Below are 21086 nucleotides of genomic sequence, written 5' to 3' on the forward strand. Positions count from 1 at the left end.
TCCCCAAGCGGTGAGCACTGGTCCCCAGCCCTGCAGGCAGCAGGAACGAGAGGTGACGCCGAGGGACACATCAAAGGCACCTTCCGGGAGGAAACACCGCGTGGCCTCGGTGCTCTGCCGTCACCCACGGGGACAAAGGCCCGGCACAGACACCCATTCGGTCCCGTCACCTGCAGCACAGGAACAGCTGACCTCCGCCATGCACACGTGCGCACGGTCCCTGACCTCACTGCTGCCCAAACCCGCACCACTCACCTTCCCCTTAAACATGGCCTTGGTCCGTTCCCCTGAAAGCAGGTTTCAGAGGGTTCGTTTAGGAAGCGAACCCAGGAACCAAGCTCCTGCCACAGACGGAGGCTGACTCCACGAGGGCCCCAGAGGCAGGGGCTGGCTGGGCCCAGGAGGCGCCTGTGGCGGAGAGCAGAGGCCTGGGGACGCCCCAGCAGCCACAGCTGCAGTCTGCAGCCTGGAGGGGCACAGCCTCCCACGCGTCACCATGACCCGGCAGCCGCCCAATGCCCTTGCCCTCCCCAGTGTGTCTTCCACACCACCAAGCAGCTCTCCAATTCTTGCAGACCAGTGCCCCACAAATCTGACTCAACTCTGACTCCATCAACCTGCAGTGGGCATCAGATCCCACAGGTTAAGGGCTCAGTCCCACGAGACTGCCCCCACTTCAGATGCCAGCTGCAAGTCCAGGTTGTCACTGGGGCTTCTGACCAACTGGCTATAAATTGGAGGTTCCCATGACCCCCTCCTCAGGTTCCACAAATTTGCTAGAGGGGCTCACAGAATGCAGGAAACCAGTTTACTCGCTAGATTACCAGTTTATTACAACGGATATGAATCAAGAGTCAGATGAAGAGATAAACAGGGCAAGGTCCCAAACAAAGCAGCTCTGTCCCCACGGAGTCTGGGGTGTGCCACCCTCCCGGCACCCAGACGCATCGGGCTCACCAACTCAGAAGCTCTCCAAAGCCTGTCCTTTTGTGTTTTTAATAAGGCATCATTAGCAGGCATGACTGATGAAGTCACTGGCCACTGGTGACTGGACTCCATCTCCAGCCCCTCTCCCCTCCCCTGGTCAGGGGCTCAGAATGAAAGTTCCAACCCTCTGATCCCATGGTTGGTTCCCTGGCCACCAGCCTCCATCTTTAGGGGCTTCCAAAAGTTACCTCCTTAATGCAAGACGCCCACTTCACCTTGATGGCTCTGAGGCAATTTCAAGAACGGAGGACAAAAAGACCAAACACGTAACAAAAGATTCTCCCACTACTCTTATTGCTTAGGAGATTCCAAGGGTTTTGGGAACTGTGAGTCAGAACCCTATGGAGACCAAACTTTTATTGATTGTAAGTCACAATATCAACACTGGGTCCCTCAGCACGTTCACCCACACACCCACCCACCCCCTCAGGGACTGAACTCCCTCAGCACAGACCTGGAATGGCAGCTCGGTGCTGTCTCCAGCTGCCAAGTCTGCGCTAACTTGTTACAGCAGCAACTGACCCAGGGAGCAATCCCCCCTCCTCGGGAAGTTCTGCTATTGTCATTCCTTATCTCTCCTACGTGCTATCCCTTTCCCTCCACTACCCCTCCCCTTCAGACTGCAGTCACGTCCTAATATCCCCATGTTAAAAACCGCGACTTGGAGAGCCTGCCCCTTTGTTCTGGCCAATGCACTTCCCACATGTGCCACGACCCTGGTCTCCACTTCTTCACCTTCCACGATCCCAAAACCCTCACCTGTGTCACCACCACTCTGCAGGCCCAACAACTTCCAAGCCACTGGCACTAATATTGCTGAAAGACCAAGACCTCTTAGATGTGATGTTCTACGCACTATGACAGAAAACTGACAAAATGGACTTTACCAAAATTCTAAACTGTGGGGATGCCTGGTGGCTCAGTAGGTTGGGTGTCTGCCTTTGGCTCAGGTCATGATCTTGGGGTCTTGGGATGGAGCCCTGTGTACGGCTCCCTGCTCAGCAGGGAGTCTGCTTCTCCCTCTGCCTCTTGCCCCCACCACCGCCCAGCTCGTGCTCTCTCCCTAAAAAAAATTCAAAACTGTGCTTCAGCTAACATCATTAAGACAGTGAAAAGACAAGCCACAGACAGAAAAAAGTACCTGCAAATCATATATCTGATGAAGAACTTGTATCCACAATGTATTAAAAAACTCAATAACAAGAAGAAAAAGGAGGAGGAGGAGGAGAAGGAGAAGGAGAAGAAGGAGAAAGAGAAGAAGAACAACCCGATTAAAAACCAAGCAAAGAATCTGAATAGACATTTCTCAAAGAAGACATACGAATGGCCAGAAAGCAAATAAAGATGCTCATCATCACTGGTCATCAGAAAAATGCAAATCAAAACCACAGTGTGATGTGACTTCATGCACACTAGGACGGCTATGACCAAGAAGGTGGACAATAACAAGAGTTGGGGGATGTGGAGAAATGGCAGCTCCCATTCACAGCTGGTGGGCATGCAAGATGATGCAGCCTCTTTGGAAAACAAGTTGGCAGTTTCTTAAAAAGTTAAAACATAAATTCACCACACAACCCAGCAATTGCACCCCCAGGACTGTACCCAAGACAAATGAAAACAGGCGTTCATACAAAGACTGGTGTGTGAGCACTCATAGTAACACTACTCCTAAGAGCCAAAGCCTGAAAAACCCAGCCGTCCACCCCCACAGAGAACGGACAACCAAAATGTGGGTATCATTACAACAGGATGCTCGAGCAGTAAAGTAACCCTTTAGCAAAAAAGTCCCATGTGGTGTGACCGCACTTACACAAAATGTCCAGAACAAAGAGTCCACAGACACAGAGAGCAGGTGAGTTCCTAGCTGGCTGGCAGCAGGGACGGGAATCGCAGGATCATTTTGGGGTCACGCAGATGCTCTAGAACTGGATACGGTGCTGGCCGCACAGCCCTGTAAATGTACTAAAACCACTGAACTGCATGCTTTAAACAGGCGAATTTTGTGGTATGTAAATTATACCTCGATAAAGCTGTTAAAAACCCTACAGACGAACGCTGGCTCCCGGCAGCTTCCCTCCCTGCTTTCACCGCACACTTCAGGACCCCATACCACTCTGCTGGCATCTGAGGCCTTCTCTCTCTGCAAGCACCGCAAGGGGCTACCGAGCCTGCCCCATCTACGACTTCACACCTGGCTTTTCTGTGGGAGCCGCCTGCACGCTCAGCTCTCCACCAGCAGCCCCATCCTACACCTGCCCTCTCTGCACCCAGGCCACAGCGGAGATAATCTAGACCCTCCTCACAACTCAACTCCGTGTCATCAGACTCTGTCCCTCATAGGTCCCTTGTCATAGCTGTCATCTTGCCCAGGGACCCAGAACAGGCCCTGGGTACAGCATGTCCTCTGAGCCTCCTCCACGAAGAACCAACGGTAACCCCACTTCACCGATAAGGAAGCAGAGGCAACATCCAGCTGGTCCAGCTCTTCGACTGGGAGCAGGACGTCACTCTGCTCAGCAGCAGCCTGTGTCAGCCTCACACTGTAAACACCTGTGCCAGGACAGGGACCAGCAAGACGGCGTGCACACGGTGGGCGTCCGCCCTGGAAGCCTGGGGACACCGCCTCTGTCTAGGCGTGAGGACCACCATTTCCAGGCCAGTCCTGAGGTCAGAGACCTGGGCTGGAAACTTGCCAGGCGGGCGCACTCTTCACTGCTCTGACTTGGTGTCTACGTGTGCACTGCAAGCGCAGTTCTGCTCCTCGAGTACCCGTCACAGTGGCCCTCAGGGCCTTGGCACGTGTTGTCCTTCCTACCCAGAACACTGTCCCATGATCGGGGCACGGCGTCACGTCTTCAAAAAGCCTTCCCTGGAAACACACGCCCTGGCTTCCTACGAGTCACAGCCGCTGCGGACGCACATCGCCAGGACCAGGCGTGCCCAAAGCATCCCAGCACCCCTGGCCAGGATGGCAGTGTTCATCTGTCTCCCTCTTGACAGAGCAGAGTCTGGAAGCATTTGTGCTGATCCTTCTTAAAATGTGAAAATTATGCATCCGTATGGGGAGGGGAGGGAAGCAGTCTGTCCATGTGTTAAATTTCACAGTCACCACGCTGAGGGTGGCCGTGTGCCAAGCACTATCACCTGTCCTCATTTTCATTGTTACAGACCCCCAGGGATGCCTCTCCCCCAGTGCCACCGTGCTCAGGAGCTCCGTGCTCGCTGTTCCCACTGGACCTAGGATGTTGGCTCTCAGCAGCCTACAGTCACCCACTACTAGCCCGTAACTGTCTCTGGGCGATGTACGCGAGCGTGGAGGGAAGTGTTCTTCATAAAACAAAACAGCAACCTGGAAACAACTTTAAACTCGGCCAGGTTAGGAACTTCAATGGATGCGGGAAAAAATAACACCTCAAAGACTATGAGAACTTAGGTAAACTCGAGGACAGAGTGCATGAGCAACAGAGGGAGGCACTCACCAGAGAGGACATCCAGGCAGCTGCCGTACAGCCCAGAGGACCCCAGAGGACACAGCCGAAGCAGTGCTGCCCAGCAATCGCACAAAGTAGGGAGAATAAACATAAATCCTCCTCTAGCCTCACGACTGTGAAGGACTAAACACCCTAAAAGCTACCAGAGAGACAAGGCTTGTAGTCTGAAAACATGCTGGAGGGTTCCTGGACACCAGCCTTGTCCACAGCCGGCCCTACCAACTGCCTCCTAGTGGATACAACAAGGAGGAAGGGACACCGTGACCACTGAGCGGGGCTGCAGAAGGCACCGCAGTCCCACCACACGCCCCCGCGACACGTGCTTTAGCTGCTGAGTAAGACGGCCCGCTGCGGAGGCCACAGGGGGACGGCCAGCATCAGCTGCTCCTCCGACCTGGCCCCGTCCCTCCTCCAGCCTGGCTCCAGGTACAAGTAAGGAAGCCTGGAGGTGACCCAGCCCCAGGTGACCATACACGATTGCTACAGGCCCTTAAGTTGTGGGGTGATTTGTTATAACTGGAAACAATAATCCACAAAGAAATACCAAGGTTATATCAGATTTTGGCACTCAAAGACCTTCAGTGTAAAAACTACTGAAGGATTCATTTTGGAAAGAAAACAGGCTGGAGGGAAACAATGCTACGCAGGGAAAACATAAGATAAATTCAATTACTGACTGTTTAAAATGCTCTCCATGCTTTCAGCCTCCTCTCCCCCAGTCCATCTCAGCCCCACTGCCCACACTCGAGAATCTCCCAAAAGGCCAGCCAACATCACCTCAAACGGTATCCCCAAAATAAAGGGCTGCTCCTTACACGAGCACCTTCTGGAACCGAGCTGCACAGAGCAGCTGCTCCCGGCCGCTGCGGCTATTTACACTTACATTCATCCAGATTAAATAACCTTACTATTCCAGCCCACAAGCCACATTTCAGCACTCGATAGGCATGCGCGGCTAGTGATTGTTGTGCTCCTGGACACACTCTTAAGCACAACTTAAGAGTGCCTGTCTTATCATCTTGGTCCAGAATCATTTCCCACTACTCTGTTCCAGTAAAAACATTTTGCTAATTGCTCCTCAATTTGCTTCCCACTTGCCAAGCCTCACTCTTACCTGAGGAACATTGCTGTCCCTCACAATGTTCCCGGGGGTGATCACCAGTCACCACCCCCCCCATTTCCAGACACCACAGTGCAGCCAGGCTTCAGGGAGCCCTCACAACTTCACCTTCAGAATGCACCCAGTTCGAACACAGGCATCCTGCCCCTTCATGCACAGAGATGCACACACACGCTCACATGCACAGTGACATATACACATACACGCACAGCCTATCTTCCTACAGTAGCCAGAAAGAGGTCTGTTTTGTTTTTTTTTCCCTAAGTGTCTACTAAATGAAGTTGCTGTGATACAATGATTTATAAGAATGTAGTTTTGGTCTTCATCCACAGTTCCTAAAAAACCGCTTCAGAGCAAAGGTGAAACAGGTGTCTTATTATTAATGAAGGTGACTTTTGGGCCCCACCCAAGGGGAGGGGTATTGGTTGCCAAGAGGACCAACCAAGTGATTAGAGGGTTAGAACTTTGAGTTCCACCCCCTGACCTCCAGAGGAGGGAGAGGGGCTGGGACTGAGCCCCTTTCACACCTTCTCCTCTCCCAAACCTCCAGCAGCTCCTCCCCCATCCTCACCAGAGAGCCTGCTTCCTACTCCTCTAAGAAAAGCATCAGAAGAGGCTTACACAGGCCACCATGGACCACCACACCTCTAGGCCCTCTTGCCAACCACCACCCAACACGCACAGCAACCCTAACACACTCCAACAAGTCTCTCTTCTACAGCCTTCTTCCTAAGGTGTCAGGACCATCAGCACATAATTGGCTATAATTTCTTGCATCTTAAAAATGTGAATAAATAACCTTCTGTTGCCCCTTTGCAGCAAAAACTTTTGAAAAAGATGTCTGTAGGGGCGCCTGGGTGGCTCAGATGATTAAGCGTCTGCCTTCGGCTCAGGTCATGATCTCAGGGTCCTGGGATCGAGCCCCACATCAGGCTCCCTGCTTGGCGGGGGAGCCTGCTTCTCCCTCTCCCTCTGCTGTTCTCCCTGCTTGTGCTCTCTCGCTCTCTCTGTCAAATAAATAAATAAAATCTTTAAAAAAAAAAAAAAAAAAAGATGTCTGTACTCAGTACCTCCAATTTCTTCTGTCCCATTTTTCTCTTGAGCCCACTCTTTGCTCCCCACCACACATAAACCCTAGAATCTGCTCTTCCAAATCACCAAGAACCTTGACCTTGAGCCCAGGGTACTAAAAACCACTCCTTCCTCCCCATTATCCACCTGGATCACCCCCTCCTCCCCACTGTCCACCTGGATCACCTCCTCCTTCCCACTGTCCACCTGGATCACCTCCTCCTCCCCACTGTCTACCTGGATCACCCCCTCCTCCCCACTGTCCACCTGGATCACCTCCTCCTCCCCACTATCCACCCGGATCACCCCCTCCTCCCCACTGTCCACCTGGATCACCCCCTCCTCCCCACTGTCCACTCCAATCACCCCCTCCTCCCCAATATCTTCCCTTCATTTGTCCCACCTGCACTCCTCCCCCCTCAGGGCTCCCCAGGCTCAACACCTGCACCGCATCTCCATGCCTATGATTTTCCTCCGAGGTCAAACTCCCAAATGTAGCACACCCAAACTAAACTCCTGAGCTGCCCCCTGTGATTCCACCAGGAAATCTTAGTGGTTAACCTCAAAACATGTCCAGAACCTCAATAAAGAAGACAAAAATGATTAATTACAAAAATATATCTCCAAAATATACATATACCGCGCCAGATTCCAAGATCCTATCACCACCACTGTTGCCGCCTCATGCCTGGCTTGTTGCGATCGGGTGCTCCTACCCAGTCTCCTCACCTCCTCCCTGGTCCCCAACAGTCTGTGCTCAACTGCTCCAAACTCCCCACAGGCTCCTCCTTCTTTGCTCACCTCCCCTGCTCCCCTCCACACACTCTGGCCCGGCCTTCCTGGCTATGCTCTTAGCCTGGAATCCTTCTTCCCCCACATGCGATTTACCTCTGTCACCTGCTCCAACTCTGCTCAGATTCATCGTCTGCGAATGAGGCCCACCTGACCCCTAAGGAGGCTTGCACCCCAGCTCTGAGTCTCCCTGGCCACCCCCCTTCTCTGTGGCACTGACATAGGACGGAGTCACCTGTTTACATGTGCTGCTTGCTACTGCGTCCCTGAGGGCAAGGACTGACCCATGTTCCTCACTGCAGTGTCCCAGCACCTACAACAGCATCCAGACATAGTTCAGTAAGTACTGTGTTCACACCCTGAGATCAGGGAAGCCACACAACATGAATGGAAGTATACCTTTATGGTTAAGAAGGAAAATTCTGGAGTCAAGACACCTGGACTTGCACACCGGCTCTGCCTACCACCTATGTAACCTGCTGGATTCAGTTTCCTAGTCTGTTAAGTGGAACCAAGAGCACCCACCATGGATGGTTCAGATGCATAAATTATACAAAGCACAGAATGTGTTCAGAACAGTAGCTAGAACATAAGCATCAAATTACAACAATGATAACAGGTAACATGTAGCTTAAAAAATATTTTTCCAGGCGCCTGGGTGGCTCAGTCGGTTAAGTGTCTGCCTTTGGCTCACGATCCCAGGTCCTAGGATTGAGTCCCGCGTCAGGCTCCCCGCTGAGTGGGGAGTCTGCTTCTCCCTCTGCCTCTGCCTGCCACTCTGCCTACTTTGCTCTATCTCTCTGTCAAATAAATAAATAAAATCTTTTAAAAATACATATATATTTTTTTCCTAGGGGCGCCTGTGTGGCTCAGTCAGTTGAGCATCCAACTCTTGGTTTTGGCTCAGATCATGATCTCAGGGTCATGGGATCAGGCCTGCATCGGGCTCCCCAGACTCCCCACTTGGTGACAAGTCTGCTTCTCTCCCTCTCTCTCTACATATATATTAAATAAATAAATAAATCTTTTAAAAATATTTTTCCTAGACTTGTCAGTAACAGCTTCTTACATGGGCAATGTTCAAACCACTGAGCAAGCTGAAAACGCCAGCTAGGTGCATCAGAAGAAATCACATTTGTAGCCTTTTTGAATTTTTTTTTTTAACCTACTCCCAGAACTCAAAAAAGCTAGTGAATTGTCAGTCCCCTGAAAACCGACAAACTAGAGGATGGAATTTGTTCACTCACCGTTGTTTTCAGAAAGACTTTTGTAAAATAAATGCACTAAAAGTTTTTAAGTATATAATTTTTATCGCTTATTTAGAACTATCAACCCAGCAGGGCAAAGGAGAGCATGTATATGCATTACTTATCCATGCACTGACTACCCCTGCTGGAGGGACAAACGAGACTGCGAGGTAGCAGCTGCCTTCAGGAAGGGAACCTGGGTAGCGGAAGGGTGAGGGTGGGAGAGCCTTTTCACTCTGCACTCTTTAATACCTTTTAAGTTTTGAACATTTGTTCAAATAGAAAAAAAAAAAATTGGAAGACTCATTAGCAATGAAAAACCTGAAAATACAATTAACAAAGCAATTCCATTTATAATAACTTTTAAAAGAATGAAGTATTTAGTAATAAATTTAACAAAAGAAATGCAAGACTTATACACTGAAAACTACACAATACTGTTGAAAGAAATTAAAGACCTAAGGGTAAGATATCCCACATTCATGTAATGTTCCTCTTAACATTGTTAAAATGGCAAACACTCCAAACTGATCTACAGACTCAACAGATCCTTATCAAAATCGAGCTTTCTTTTTTGCAGAAACTGACAGGCTGAACATGAAATTCATATGGAAGTTCAAGGGACCCAGAAAAAAAACCCAAAACAATCTTGAAAAGGAAGATCAAGCTGAAGACTCACACTTTCTGACTTCAATACTTACTACAAAACTACAGTAATCAAGACAGGATGGTACTTGCGTAAGTACAGACAGACCAACGGAACAGAGTTAAGAGTCAAGAAATAAACCCCCAAATTTACAGACAAGTGATCTCTGACAAGGGTGCCAAGCTGATTCAATAGGGAAAGAATGAGCTGTCTTTTCAACAAATGGTGCTGGGATAACTGGATATCCACAGCGAAAGAACGAAGCTGGACCTTTACTTCATACCTTACACAAAAATTAACTATAAAATTCTTAGAACACAACACAGGAGTAAATCTTCATGACTTTGGATTAGGTATTGGTTTTTTAGCTACAACACCAAAATACAAGCAACAAAAGAAAAAGTAAATTGGAATTCATCAAAATTTAAAACTTTTGCACTGCTAACAATACCAACAAGAAAGTGAAAAGACAACCACTGAATGGGAGAATACATTTGCAAATCATGGATCTGATCAGGGACTTGTATCCAGAATATATAAAGAACACTTATAGCACAGTAACAAAAAGATAAATAACCCTATTAAAAAAAATAAAAAACAAGCAAAAGGGGGCACCTGGGTGGCTCAGTTCGTTAAGAATCTGACTTCGGCTCAGGTCATGATCTCAGGGTCCTGGGATTGAGCCTGTTGGCAGACTTTCAGTGGGACTTGTCCCTCTGCCCCTCTCCCTGCTTGTGCACGCACACACTCTCTCTCAAATAAATAAAATCTTTTTAAAAAAATTAGCAAAAGGGGCACCTGGGTGGCTCAGTTGGTTAAGCGACTGCCTTCGGCTCAGGTCATGATCCTGGAGTCCCAGGATCGAGTCCCGCATCGGGCTCCCTGCTCGGCAGGGAGTCTGCTTCTCCCTCTGACCCTCCTCCCTCTCATGCTCTCTGTCTCTCATTCTCTCTCTCTCAAATAAATAAATAAAATCTTTTTTTTTTTTTTTTTTTTTTTAAAGATTTTATTTATTTATTTGACAGAGAGAGACACAGCGAGAGAGGGAACACAAGCAGAGGGAGTGGGAAAGGGAGAAGCAGACTTCCTGCCGAGCAGGGAGCCCGATGCGGGGCTCGATCCCAGGACCCTGGGATCATGACCTGAGCTGAAGGCAGACGCTTAACGACTGAGCCACCCAGGCGCCCCAATAAATAAAATCTTTAAAAAAAAAAAAAAAAAAAAAAATTAGCAAAGGATCTGAATAGACATTTCTCCAAAGCTGACACATAAATTGCCAATAAGCACATGAAAAGATACTCAACATCATTAGCTATCAGAGAAATGCAAATCAAAACCACAACGAGATACTACTTCACACCCACTAGGTTGGCTACAATGAAAAGACACACAGGGGCGGCTGGTTGGCTCAGAGGGTTAAGTGGTAAGCGTCTGACTCTTGATTTCCGCTCAGGTCATGATCTCAGCCTGGGATCGAGCCCCGCCATCAGGCTCCCGGCTCAGCGGGGAGCCTGCTTCTCTCTCTCCCTCTGCCTGCCGCTCCACCTGCCTGTGCACTTGCTTTCTCTCTCCCTCTCTCTCTGTCAAATAAATAAAATCTTTTAAAAAAATAAATAGAAATTAAAAGAAAAGACATACAATAACAAGTGTTGGAGAGGACGTGGAAAAACCAGAACCTTTACACGCTGGTGGCAGGAATGTAAACTAGTATATCCACTTTGGCACTTGAAAAATAAACCTAGAGCTACTGTAAGATGCAGCAATTTCACCCCTAGGTAAATACCCCAAAGAAATGAAAACATATGTCCAAACACTGGTTCTCAAATACGTACAGACATTTGTTCACAAACATGTACAAACTGCAGCATTATTCATACTAGCCGAAAAGTGGAAACAACTCAAATGTCCATAACAGGTGAACGGAAAAACAAAATGTGGTAGAGTCATAGAATGGATTATCCAGCCACAAAAAGAGTGAAATCCTGCTATGTGCTACCACACACCTAGAAGAACAGCGGCAGCAGAGACCAGTGGCCCATGTCAATCCCTCCTATCACCCTCCACATCTAACCCATCAAGCCCAATCAACTCGACACCTCTGCTGCCCTCCCAGCCTCCACCCCACATTCACTCACCTGAACCTGTTTCTGTATTTTTTCTCCTCCAATTCACTCCTGATGGACAGCCAGGGTGATGCTTTGGAAAGACTAGCTGTTCAGGTCAGTCTTTCAACATCTCCTTTAGTTGGTGGGGTCTGGTTGGCCGCCTGCCTTGCCACATCTCCTAACCTACTCCAGACTCCCAATCCAGGGGGCCCTGCTACCCCGAGGGTGCCACATGAGCTGATCCTCCTCCCCACTCTCCATCCATGCTGTGGCCTCAAACTCGATTTCACTCCCAGAGGTGTTTTCCCTGACCCATCATCTGAACAGGGTGCCCTAGGTTTGCTCTCAGAGTCCCACCCCCCCCATCCTTCAGGGGACACCCTGCAGTTGTCAAATGCATGCCTGTTCCCTGCACTGGACTCTGAGCTTTAGGAGGCAGGGGCCTCACCCTGGCATTACCAGCCCTGGTGGAATGGATGAAGGGAGAGGCACGACCACCCCTCCCAATTCCAACACTGCTGCCAGTTAGTGCTCCTTCCTGCCACACCAGAGACCGTGACCACCCACCTGTCTCACACTCAGGAGGAAGTGTGGAGGGCTGTGAAGCGTTGGGGCAGCCAAGCTTCTCCAAATACCCACTGGGGTCCTCTACATACTGAATGCATGCCAATTCCAGTTTGTAAAAAAATTTTTTGAAGATTTTATTTTTAAGTAATTTCTACATCCAATGTGGGGCTTGAACTCACAACCCCGAGATCAAGAGTCACATGCTGCACCGACAGAGCTCACCAGGCACCCCTGGTTTGTCAATTCTTAACGTTGGCATTCTTTAGGGACTTCATAGTTAATATAGAAATGAAGCCCATGTCATGTGTCTTGTCCTCCATAAGGGCCACCACACCAGGCTCAGAGGGGCCCTGATGGAGCCCCTGCCCCACAGCATTTCTCAGCCAGCTGTGCAGTGTCACCAATAGGCACGTCGTCCAACTCTCACAAGTGATTTTATCACGCAAACTACATTAGAATGGATCAAAGGTACATAATATCTGCTTTTAAGTCTGACGTGTTCTGGAAAGGAAGTGAATGGGTAAAGCCAGAGCTAAAAAAGACTCTTGCAAAACCCCTTGCTGGACTTACCTGCATCCTGACTATGGCAGGTGGGACTCTAGATGACGGGGTACCCCTTCAGGAGGTACTCCGAGCTCTCAGCTTTGCAAACATGCCCTCACTGGCTGGCCTGCTGCTCTGCCCAGCCACAGAACACTCCCCACGCACCTGAGGTTCCCTGCCTCGTGCTGCCCCTTCCACCTGAGGGGCACTGTTCCTGTGCCCGGTTAATACCCTCGAAGGCATGGTCGCAGAGTCCCCTCCTTTCTACATGAGACACCCTTTCTTCCAGAAAGCCTACCTAAACGCTGTTCACACCAGGCTAGGCGAGCAGCCACCGAAGGGGTCTCCCAAAGACCCCACACTCGCCTCCAGCACTGCTGTCGACATGAGGTTATCACAGTCCAGGCCCACGTGTCCCCTACCAGGAGTCTGGTCTGTCTCCATCTGGGGCGCCTGACTGACAAGTGGCTGGCACGCAGCAGCTGACAGGAGAGACCCGGAGCAGGATAAACGTGGGTGGGCCTGGCAGACACAAAACCAGACGTCAAGTCTTGACAAACCAATGGAGAAGGGGTCTACCTGCCAGCAATGCCCATTCTGGGCCCCAGTGGCCATGGGCAGGAAGGCCCACACTGTTCCTAGACAGCCACCTGTGGTTTCCAAACATCCCTGTGAACAAAGATCCTGGGACCCACAGTGTTACTCCCTTCCAGCTTTTAGGAACCAGAGGCTACTTCTTGGGTTTCCCAGAGTTGGAAGAAATAGGAATCTTAATAGCATAGCTGAACTGTGAATACAAAATATAACGGCCAACACCACAATTAAACAGAAAAACAACAGAGTCCAGAAGCTGCTTCACCTTTATTAGTGACATATGCAATCTGATGCACAAATAATGTGAGAACTGTGGATTGGGGAAATTTATATTGTATATGCTTCATCACAATCCTAACTGCAAGGAAGAACATGCTGGCCACCACAGAAATCCCAGGGAATGGTTGAAGGGACTATAACAGAAAACCACCTGCAGCATCTTAAGGACAGTATTACTATAAAGCTCAACCATGGAGGAAGCATCAGCCACTCCGATTAGTGCTGGGGCCTCTCGGATCTCCAAGAAAAGACCAAGAGAGATACTCGTGCCCAGTCTGCTGACTGGAAGGGGTACATCCAGTTTTGTCATCTGTAAAATGGGGGTGATGAGGAGGGCCTCGGTGGAGTGCTGTGAGGACGGGGGAACTGATACATGCAAAGGGCTTGGGATGATGCGTGGTGGTCACTGTACCACTGGAAGGGTTACAGGCATCCGCCCTTATCCACGGAGACATGCTCCAGACCCCCAGCAGATGTCTGAAACCCCAGATAATACCCAACTCTACATATACCATGTTTTTTCCTATACATACATACCTGTGATAAAGTTTAATCCATAAACTGGGCACAGTAAGAGATTAACAACAATAATAATAAACTAGAGTAATTCTTAATAATACACTATAAAAAAGTTATGTGAATGTGGGGGGGGAAAAAAGACCAAGAGAGGAAGCAAGATAGACAAAGACACACAGTCAAAAAGGAACATCAGCTGGAACACCAGAAGCCAGATGAGGGCTTTCAGGCCTGGCTGTCAGTGAGGGTTTCAAGCTGGGGTGACTGGTTAACCCTGCAGCCAGAACACTTGGGGTCTGGCTTGTCTTCAGCCAGTGTACCCGAGGACAGAAAACGGGCTCTGCTGACTCATCAGCCTCTTGGTGTTAAAATGAATTTTTTCTTTTCTTTTTTTAAAAATTTTATTTATTTATTTATTTATTTATTTATTTATTTTTAAAGATTTTATTTATTCATTTGACAGAGAGACAGAGAGAGAAAGGGAACACAAGCAGGGGGAGTGGGGAGAGGGAGAAGCAGGCTTCCCGCTGAGCAGGGAGCCCGATGTGGGGCTGGATCCCAGGACCCTGGGACCATGACCTGAGCCGAAGGCAGATGCTTAACGACTGAGCCACCCAGGCGCCCCAAAACGAATTTTTTAAAACCTTATACACATAGAACACTCAGTAATTTACAGGACCCTCCAGGACTCAGTCATGCTGCAGCAGGACAGACATCATCTAATCTGCACACAAAAGCCCAGGCTTAGATGTTAAGCAAGTTATCTGTGATCAGTTGTACTGGTCAGGGATTGAGTCAAAGCCCAGAGCTGCTCCAGCTGTGCCAGGCAGCTCAGACACCCATCAGGGATTTATCACTCCCCGTGCTGCCCACTGGACTGCTCCCCACAACCCCAGGACTGTGTCTACACCAAGATTCTCTGGGGGCTCCCACCCTGGAATGCTCCCGCCTGAAAAATCCTAGTCACCCTTGTGTGTAACAACTTCATTGAGATATAATTCACATACCATACAATTCACCCATTTAAAGCGTACAATCTACTGATATTAATATATTCACAGACATGCACAGCCTTCTCCACAGGCATTTACAGGTTACTTTCCTTATCCCCCAAATAACCCCGTATCTCTCATCTGTAACCCCCAGGCTCTGGTAAACACTAATCTACTTTCTACCTATGGATTTGCCTATTCGGGACACTTCATACAAATGAAATCATACAGCATGTGGACTTCTGTGTCTGGCTTCTTTCACTTAGCACAATGTTTCAAGATCCACCCATGTTGTGGCATGAATCAGTACTTCATTTATTTTTATTGCCAAATAATATTCCATTGCATGGCCAGACCATATTTTGTTTATCCATTCATGTGTTGATGGACATGTGGGTTGTTTCCAGTTTTTGGCTATCATGAATAGCTGCTGCTGTGAACATCTGTGTCCAGGTGCTTGCGTGAAGGTGTTCTAGTCACTCTTACCCATAAAAACACACGAAAAATAAGCCAATTACCAACTGAGAAACTCATTTAATTTGATCATACCATATTATTTAAGATATAGGTAATTGGGAGAAATAAATGACCAAAGGAAGTGCAGAGTTAAAGACATGAAAAAGCAAGAGCAAAACCTGATCTAATGGAATAAATAGTGATTAAGGAAAGAAGTGCTATTTCCAGGGATAGGCCCTACAGGCACATTCTCACATCACCAAACTCTGTACCTGCAAACCTATTTGTAACCGCACAAAGCACAGTATTCAGCAGTAGGGCCTAGTTAGATAAATCACAGCACCTCTAGAGAGCCAAACACGAACGCAGCCATGAAAAGGAATGAACTAGGAAATGCACTGATATGGGATGACTTCCCAAACATATTTAGTTAAAAAAAGGCAAGGTTCAGGAACTTTTTGAAAAGGGTAGGAAAAAAAGAAATTGCTTACAAAGTATTTCTAGAAGGAGATACGGTATGTGCCTCCGGGGAACCAGGCTCCTGGGGTAAAAACAGGACAGAAGCCACACAGTGCACTGTTCTCCAACTGTGAATGTATGTTGTATTCCAAAAGAAATTTTTTGTGACTATGTTGTATTCCAAAAGAAATTTTTTTAACCCTTTAGGAAGCAAAAATAAAGAGAATCTGTGAGAATAAAAAATTATACTTAAGAAAGCAAGAGACAAGAGAGGCCCTGGGTAGTTGTAAGCAGCCAAAATGGAGGAAACAAATAAGGGAGCTGCTCCCACTGCTGTGTTAATCCTCCTCTGGGGTGAAACCTACCCAAATCCAACATCTCTACTGAGGTCAATGCCCTAAGAAAATGTTGCAAACAGACACTGAGAATACAAAGGTCTCTTTTGCCCTCAAAGACCTCCCGGTGCAGAGGCGAGACAACTCTCGTTTGTGCAGTGACCAAAGGCATGGCTCAGAACACCGTGGGGCGCAGAAGTTGCTGTGGGAAGGGAGGGATCAGGACAGGATCCTCCTGGGGCAAGCCCCATTGAGGGTAAAGGAGATGAAGGGGCCACTCAAGCTCTGCTTGTTTTGGGGGGAGCGGGGAACATGGAGCAGGGCTTGGCCTTTGTACCAAGGGCTTGGCTGGTGTCACCGGAGAGCAGAGTGCTAGTCAAGCACACAGGAAAGAGCGGTCTAAGGGGCATGTGAGGCCAGGGAGGAGTGCAGGGCAGGGGAGCAACCAGCTGGACATGCTCTGGGCCTGCTCTTAAGCCTGGCATAGTGGCCGTGGGACTGTCCGGTACATCACAGGATGCTGAGCAGCATCCCCAGCCTCCACACTTCCAGTGCCAGTAGCACCCACCCCCTCCAAGTTGGAACAACCAAAAACTTCTCCAGATGAATGACCTCTGGGTGAGAACCACTGCTCTGCACTACACCACCTGAGCAGCTATGTGGAAGACAGAAGGGAGGGAGCCCACCCAGAAGGCACAGCTGTAATGCAAAAGGGCACAGGCCCTGGACCATAAATTTGAGGAAGGATAAATTTGGTAACTACTCAGGAGGTACAATGAGCAGGATCTGCAGCGAACAGATGTAGCTGGGGGAGGACCCAGGGCACCAAGCTCTTCCAGGTAGCAAACAACCAGATGATGGTCCTAAGGCACCAAAGGGCTGAGGTCAGAAATAGAGGAGGCAGGGTCTGAGGAGCCTAAAGGGCTTTTGCATCCGGAGGCTGGCTGCAAAGTCTGAGGCTGAGGGAAGAAGTCTGGATGGCACCCTTGCCCTGGGTGAGACCATCCAGACAGAGCATGAGGCAGGCTCTTTTTTTTCCCTTGGGGGGGGGGGGCAGCCCACCCCAGCACACATGCAGGAGAAAAGGCTGGGATGGACATTTTTAAATCTATCTTTAGATATTTTAAATTTTGCTCACATAAGCTGTTTCATCACCATCTGTTCTGAACATTAAACCTTCTCACCTTAAACTCCACAAATGCCCAAAGACTCTACTTTAAAGGAGAAGGATTACCCCCAAGTCTTAGTGTCACAGATTTAAAGGAGATGAGATGTAGTTATCTAGGGTAAGTCTAAGATACTCTCCCTAGATCTGAGAAAGAGAATCATCTCCTTGGAAAATGAGGACTCTTCCTGCTTTGCTCTGAAGCAAGTTAAATCTTATTTCTTCCCACAGCTTAGCAAGACAGCATGTTACAGAACTGGTAATTCCAAGTTCTCAGTCTGTTGCTTATGTCTTCACCATCATTTAAGTTTGTTAATAACTTATCTTTCCTATTCCAAGGATAACACTGTTAAGTGAAGTATAACAACAATAGCTTCAGTGGTTTAATTTGGAGAATTACCCAAGAACTGCTCTAAATCTCATTGCTGTCTGCAACAATCCTACCTAACCCCAAGGACAATAAGTACTACAGGATTCTAGAGTGGCTCATTAGCAGCTTTCTTGATATATAATGTATCTAAGTACATAAGATCTGTTCCTCATTTACCTTTATAAAAAGACTTGGTTTTTCCATATATGATCCCAGCTTGCTTGTGTAAGAAAATAGAGTCAAAGACTTGAAGTTAATGTAAACCCAGGACGGTGACTCTGGTAGAAAACTGCAGAGCCAGCAGACAAGCGGCGGGGGCCCTGGAAACCAGATCTGGCAGTGGTGACCCCTAACACTTACACTGCACCTGACACGATGTTTGAGTGTTCACTCACTGAGTCCTCACAAGCAACCCTAGGAAGCCAATATTACTGGTGTCCCATTTTACAGGTGAGAAACCAAAGGCACAGAGTACAAAGCCATAAGCAGAGGAGTCAGGACTCAAAGGCAGGCAGTCTGGCTCCGGGACCCGCCCTCTTCACTCTGTTCTCCAGCTTCTTGGCAAGACAGCTCACTAGACAACGTGCAGAGAGACCGACTGGCCTCTGCTCATTCAGCGAGCAAGCCTTTGAGGGTCACCAAGTCTGCGCCCAGGACGCCTTATGAAACGAGTCTCCCTGTTTTACAGTCACACCTCCTATCAAATCTCCTTCCCCTCCCCCAGCGAGGAGAAACACACCTAGCTCATTGTGAAAGGGGAGCCGCTGACCGGGAACCACCTGCTGTTTACAGAGGGCACCCTGGACCCACAGGGTTTAATTCCTCTCACTAGCTTCAAAGACAAATCTCCTATTGTCTACGCCAGGGGAGGAACACGAAGCCTTGCAACTGTAGGTTTCTGCAGAGGTCACTGGAGGTTTGGCTAAACCCAACCACACCGAACGGAGGCCGGGGTGGGGTGGGGGGGAGGGCGCTGCATTTTTGCTGTTGAAGGTTGCGCAGCGCCCACAGCAGCTGCTGGTGGGAGCAGCATGTAACACACCCACAGCTGCCGCGGCCTCGCAGCCCGTTGCACATTTTAAAATAAAAGACGTCCTGACCCACAAGATGCACAGCCGGCCTCACTCGCGGCCCTCGGCACGGAACACTGTCTCCACCCACACCACTCCCGCAACCGGGAAGCAGCAGAGGGAATTCCAGCTCCCGGAGGGCTGCGCCCCGGAGCGCCCCAGCCCGCGGTGCTGCAGAGGCCAGGTCCGCGAGGCCTTGCGGCCACGGCCCGACCCAGAGACGCGCGTCCGGACTCCCCGCGCGCGGACAAAGCGCCCCCGCACCCCGCCCTGACCGAGCCCTGCAAACCGCGCCGACGCCCCACACTCAGCCCTTGCACTCCACTCACGCCCGCCTTCGGGCCGGGCACACTCACACCCACCCACCCACGGCCGCGGACACTCACGCGCACCCTCAGCGGGGCATCCTCACAGTCACCCTTGAGCCAGGTACACTCACACCCACACTCACCCATGGCCGGGCACACTCGCACGCACGCCCACCCTCGGGCCAGGCACATTCACACCCACCTCACACCCTGCCCCCGCGCGGCCTTGGCCCCTTGCGCCCCGTGCCCCCGCCCAGTCCGGCACACCCACGCGCCCTCCCCGCCCCGCCCCCGCTGCGGCCCCGTCCGCCCCCTCGATCCCCGCGGGCACGGATCTTCGCACGGCCGGCCCGGGGACCTCCTCGAGGCCGGGCGGGGGCCGCAGAGCCGGCCTCTCCGCCATCTTCCTGGCCCGCACCGCCCACCGCCCGCGCTCTCACCCGCCGGCTGCTCGCGGGCCGCGCCACCACAGCCCCTCATGTCGGCCCGCGCGCCGCGCCCAAGCTCTCTGCGGCTCTCCCGCGGCCGCCGCCGCAGCAGCAGCAGCAGCAGCCCGCTCCGTCCGCGTCCTGCGCCGCTGCCGCCGCTGCCGCCGCCAGCCCAGTGCGCCGCAGCCGCGCGTCCTCCCGTCACCAGCGCAACCCCCCGCCTCCGGCCCCGGCCCCGCCCCTCGCCGCTCCCGCCGCCAGGGGGCGCCACCAAGAACCCGGTGCGCGTGCGCCGGCGTGTGGCATGCCGGGAGCCGGAATCCGGCCCACGGCGCGCACGGCCTGCCGGGAGCCGGGAGCGCGGTCCTGGGGGCTCCGCCCACAAGGCGGGCGCGGGACCGCGCGCGGTCTCTGAGAACCCCGGGGGTGGGGCTGGCCGAGCCGGGCGTCCACGCCGCAGGTGCCGCCGAAGCTCTCCTTCCCGTCCCTCGGTCCGCACCCGGGCCGACCTTTCCTATCCCATCGCTCTGGAGTTCCTCATCGCCCTCCGCTGGTGCAGTTACCGTTTCAGACGTCCCAGTGTGGATTTGGTGTCACTTACCCCCTGAATCTCAGATTTCCCTTTTCCTGGATTCTGGAAAGTTATCGGCCATTATCTCTTAAAATATTGGTTCCCGTTCTCGTAGTCTCTCTCATACTTTGTTAATCAGGTTGGACAGTCTATTTTTTCCCATCATTTCGCTGTCATTCTTACCGCTTGGCGTTGCTCAGCCTCATCTCACGAGCGCTCTCTTCAGCAGCTTCTAACGCGTCTACTTGTTCTTCAAGCTTTTAGAAACCATTATTACCTCTATCCATTTCTGAAAGTTGTATTTGACTTCCATTTGGAAGCTAAACAGCCTGAAACTCCCACAGCGGAACACAGAACCCCACACGGCGCAGCCCGTGGCCACGCCCTGCATCCCGCCCTCAAGGAACCGCGGAGGGCTGCACGCTCCCCCGGACGTCCTCGGCTGATCTTCCCGGGGCTGCCGCTCACGGCCGAACCCCCTGCTGGCGTGCTTCTCCTCTGGAGCGCGCGGGCCGGGACTAGCTCGCCGCGCTCGCAGCCCCCGTTTGGGCCGTCCGCACACTGCACACCCATACACTGGGCAGGTGGTCCCCGCTGCTTGCTTCTAAGCTCCCTCTCCACCGTGGGCACCTGAGAAAACCCACCGCGGGTGACCTCAGCCATGCCCCATCATGACCGCTGCAGGAACCTCACACAACCAGGCTGGCTGGCTTCACCTGAAACTTAAGATGAGTACTTCACACTTCCTTGCAATATTGTGATTTTCTCCAGTAGGGTAAGTCTCTCACTCTCCAAGTGACCAACAGAACTTCTCAGGCCTCTCTAGCTGAGCCACCCAGATGGACCAAAACTCTTCTTATCACCAAACCCAAAGGACCACACACGTCCATCCCCTGCCCTTCACCTTCCCTCCTGATAATGTGCAAGCATTATTTCCCTGCTCCTACCTAAGGCGGCCCCTCCCCTGGTAAGCT

General features: G+C 50.7%; 1 protein-coding gene across 6 annotated transcripts in view; it reads right to left on the minus strand.

Moving 5' to 3' along the window:
• Positions 1-20314, minus strand: part of ARHGAP39 (Rho GTPase activating protein 39) — an 89815-nt gene extending 69501 nt beyond the window's left edge. For 3 of the 6 annotated variants that reach the window (XM_032415576.1, XM_032415577.1, XM_032415570.1), the window contains exon 1: positions 19554-19694. The gene's annotated coding sequence lies outside the window, so the exon portion shown is untranslated. Of the gene's footprint in view, positions 1-2797; positions 6404-19553; positions 19695-20142; positions 20180-20295 lie in introns of those variants that run through there. The other 3 variants (XM_032415575.1, XM_032415573.1, XM_032415572.1) reach the window with 3 other exon arrangements.
• Positions 20315-21086: the final 772 nt, after the last annotated feature.

Source organism: Phoca vitulina, unplaced genomic scaffold (genome assembly GCF_004348235.1).
Source record: "Phoca vitulina isolate PV1807 unplaced genomic scaffold, GSC_HSeal_1.0 scaffold18, whole genome shotgun sequence".
NCBI lineage: Eukaryota > Metazoa > Chordata > Mammalia > Carnivora > Phocidae > Phoca > Phoca vitulina.